At 35.4% G+C, this 4509-nt stretch overlaps 1 long non-coding RNA gene across 1 annotated transcript; it reads right to left on the minus strand.

Annotated features, from left to right (window-relative positions):
• Positions 1 to 2538: 2538 nt before the first annotated feature.
• LOC113230635 lies at positions 2539 to 3426 on the minus strand. The gene is made up of 3 exons (XR_003310518.1): positions 3310 to 3426; positions 2733 to 2831; positions 2539 to 2610 (listed from the first exon to the last, which is right to left on the minus strand). It is a non-coding gene; the product is annotated as an uncharacterized LOC113230635 (long non-coding RNA).
• Positions 3427 to 4509: the final 1083 nt, after the last annotated feature.

A 4509-nucleotide genomic window follows, 5' to 3' on the forward strand; every position in this document is an offset into this window, starting at 1 on the left:
CCCTCAGACCTTTGCAATTTAAGGCTCTGTGAGTCACAGGCACTGCTATGCACAGGCGTATCGCAGACGTTAGTCCATCGAGTATATAACCAGAAATAAAGACTAAAAAAGGGCCATTCCTGGTAACTCTTCACGTATAAATATCAAATCTCGTTTGCACTGAAATATAGACAGCGCCAACAACTGACCTGTGTGTACGTCTCCGTACATTCCGAAAATATTCTGCATTTATTGTAATAAAGATAACATCTCTAAGAATGGCGTGCTGTTCCATTCGGTGGTGTGGTGAAAAACAGCAAAACATCTAATTATAAAACGAACGGAATCAATTTTCATCGGTAATTAAATATTATATACGTAATTATGCAATTTTCGTCCATTATAGCAAAGCTCAAATTAACTGGTCGATTGAAGTGAAACAATTTACGACACTCATTAACGACACCTGTCATTTGTTTCGAACTCGGGCTAGCCAATCAGAGCGCAGTTGTCACAGTAATGATATGGCAGAATAGTTTTCAAACAAATTAAACGACATTTCGTCTCTATTTCTGGTTATACTTTCTTTATTTTTTTCCATCCTCTAAGGGTTATACCTATACTCTATACGTTAGACACACGACTTGTTCATCCTGTCACTTGGTAACATAAAAAAAAGACAGTGCCTTTCTAATATATATTCTTTTGTTCTCATTATTGACTTAATGTTGCCATTGTAATTTGAATTGTGCAATAAAGAATATTTCATTCACTAATAATCCGATTTGGTAGTAATAGAGTTCCTTATGAAAGAGTTCTTCCAGGGAACCTACCTATCGCTGCCGCCAAACAGTCCGATTCATTCCGAATCCGAGAAATGGCGGTCCGAATTATCACAAGGATAATTTTATCTCGGAATCGGACTTAGTGCACAAGCGATATCCGAAATGGGTCCGAGTTTTCTAGATTTATATAGTCTCGGAACAAATACGAATTAGATGCAGGGCGCAAACGCGGTATTGTGCAATAAAGAATATTTCAATCATTTATTCATAGATAATACGATTTGCTTCGAGATAAGATGCAGTTTCATAAAAACATATATCTACATTTCTATAATTATAAAATCATTATGGAATATACATTATTTGTAAAATTATGATTTTCCGTGCATATTTGTTATCGCCTATGATATTTCAACGCGTATGTGAAAACCATAACTAAAAGCGAGCATTTCCTGCGCACAATCGCAGCCATAAACTATGAGTGCGGTAGCCGATAGGTACGGGTCGTGGGATTTCAGGCCGTCGGACGCCGTTTGATGGCCATTGCGACTCGACACTTCCATCAGGCCGTAATAGCGAGCAGGAATTCTACTCACGTCGACCTTGAATGGGCGAGATCATCATTTCAAATTCATAGCCGACGTCTCGCCATGGCTATAACTGATTTATGGGAAGATCTTAATGTTGACTATTTTTATCCTAAACTTCTAGAATCGTCTTAAAATAAATTGAAAGATATTACTATATTCGACTGTGGAAGTTTAAAATGTCGTATGGGGCATCTTCCCTTACAACAATATGTCCCAGACATAATGTCCCTTACGATATTTCAAACTTCCACCTTCGATTTACAGGTAATAATTTTGATGATGTCCCGAATGACGTAAGGGGTATTCTGTCGTACGGGAAAATGTCCCTTCCGACATTTCAAACTTCCACCGTCGATGGTATACTTTCGGATATTATTTTTTTGTCTTTTACTTTTAATCACACAGTGATTTCTGCGAGAAGGTAACTATCCATTCGAAGTATATGTCGGCGCGGAACGATCCGACCATTGTAAGGCTGCCTTTCTACTACGATAGACGACAGCGCCCAGTTTGCATAAACACAGCTACTTACAAACAGTTTATCTAAAGGAACATGGATGGCGTTAGTTGACGCGCCCTTGAATATTACCTGAAGATCAGGTGATAAATAAAACAATTAATAAATAATATCCACAAAATGCCATGCCTATCATAATAATTAATAAAATGCTGAGCACAACAGGTCCATTTAAGAGACTAGAGTATATTACATGGTAAGAGTATATATTTACGTTAATAACTACTATTTTATGTATGACCACAGACTTTTCGATGCTAAACGCATCAGATAGGGCACTCCCATAGAGCAAAAGTCGACACAATTTAGCCTCATATATCATACATGACAGTTTTTTTTGTTTTTATACATACGCAATACTTTTGACCATGGATACTTGCGTTTTGGACATCAACTGAGTTTTGGCCTGGAGGTTAGTCTATATTAAAAAAAGTGTAAAAATAAATGTGGAGTCAAAGGAAGTTTGCTACAAAAAAGACAATATTTTTCTTATCATTTATTAATTTTCTTATTTTTTAACTTAGTTTTATATTTATTAAAAGCTTATAATTTTTTTTGTAACCTAACAAACGTGCCTTTTAAAATCTTATTAATAACATGTAGCTCAGACATGGAAATTGAGTTGTCGTCGTGATTTCGTACATTCTTTGTAAAGTTTTGCACAGTGTGGTGACAACTTTTTCCTCTCAGACAACTCGATGTCTTCTCTTCAATTTAGGAGTGCAATGCACAACTTCATCTGTAAACAAAAAAAACAGTAAATCTATTTGTTCAAACACTAGTTAGTAATAAATATATGTTTCTTGGCTCAGGAAGTATTCCACTATATTAATCAAACAATCACACATCATTTTCACTTACTATTTATTGGTTTCCTCGTTACAACTTCATTTCCATCAAGACATCTCAATGTAGAAGGCTTGTTTGAGTCTTCAGCATAAGTTAAAATTACAGCTGTTTCTGGAATTTAAACAGGTATCCAATTAAAATGGATGACATAGTTTTAAAATATAATAGTTTCGAATACAAATAAGTTTCAATAAATAATAAGCTACCCTTTGAATGCCACTTGTACACCCGGGGTTCCAGGTACGCATGAAAAACTCAAGTAAAAAAAGGAAATCAAATTCACATCATAGTATTAAGCAGCAATCTTATTGTAAAAGATATAAATCATTTGCATGGTATGGTGAGGTGTAGTGGGTTACTATTTGCAAGATATATTTATGTTATTGGATATTTACATAAACACCATATTATATTTATAAAATTTCATGTTATTTGTCTGCAAATGGGCTTTTTAATTGAGAACAACTTAATCAATGTAGGTGATGCTTTGTCATTTCAGATTTGATCTCTTTAGGTATCAATATCTAATTTGACAAACAAGCCAGCAGGACTGCCAGCTCGCTTTAATATTAATAAATGTATCACTCACCGGAGGCAGTTTTAGATTGTTTCTCTGGGTCACATGGTAAACAATAAGTTTGATCAATATGTTTACGTTTACTGCCATAACTAAGGTCAGGTTTAACATCCTCTGAAAAAAAAAACATAATCACAACTAAGTTTTCATGTATCTTCAACAGTAGCAGCATTAGTCTAAATATCTATATATCTATAACCTGTGTGGTTTTTTTGACAACCACACCAATTGCCTAGTCTCAAACTAGGGAGTTGTCTGTACTACAAGCCAGAGCAACGAAAACCTGAGGCGCTTCCCAGAACACCCACAGCAGAACCTATTTAGAAAAGTTTTCCCAAATTGATTTTACCTGGAATCGAACCCGGGACCTTTCATCCAGCGCCCACAATGTAAACCGTTAGGCCATCGAGGTCGCGATATATTCGTTCGTCACTTATTATCAGTATAAATGAGTAAAAAGATTATTTTATATATTTTTCTCTTATATGGACCATCAAGACACAAGATTGAGGAATACCACTGGATATCTCGCTATCAGAAAACAATGATGGATAGGCGTCGGGACAAAGACGGACTCTATCGCGTGTCGATGCGAAAAACCTTTTCTCAAAATGTTTACCACACACAAAGTGTTTGCGAAGTTCTTGGAAAATCAAGCTTCGCAATTTTTCACAGTTTAAACTCTGTAACCACTTTTGGAGTCCTATCTCACTTTTTGAAAACATATGAAAACTGACGTCCTTCCGTGTACTAGCACAATTCACAACACAGCACTTGTTGTACATGGTGCAAAGGATTATTACAGCTTTAAGATTGAGAGGACAAGTTACGGAAATGAATTATCGCAAAACTTTACTCGATCAACTTCAAAACTGTAATGGCGGGCGCGTAGTTTGGTTGGTTTGCAAAAAAACAAATATGGCGTCCACGAACTGCCATAACGGGGGATCAGCGGAAAGGGGGAGGCGAGCGAACTGTCACTTATGATTTTTTTTTAAATTTATTAAAGCTTTGGCAAAGCCACAAGTCTAAACATGAATTATTATAATTATTACAGAGTTTTAAATGTAATTTAAAAAAAAACTAACTACTACAGTATGAAAGTTAAAAAAGAATTAAATATAAACAACTTACACTATTTTAAAGGTGCTATTTACAAATTCAAACATTACATTATATAAACTTGTGTGCTTTAAAAGCTCTTGTACAGTA

The sequence above is a fragment of the Hyposmocoma kahamanoa genome, unplaced genomic scaffold (genome assembly GCF_003589595.1).
Source record: "Hyposmocoma kahamanoa isolate Upper Pololo Valley unplaced genomic scaffold, ASM358959v1 64, whole genome shotgun sequence".
NCBI lineage: Eukaryota > Metazoa > Arthropoda > Insecta > Lepidoptera > Cosmopterigidae > Hyposmocoma > Hyposmocoma kahamanoa.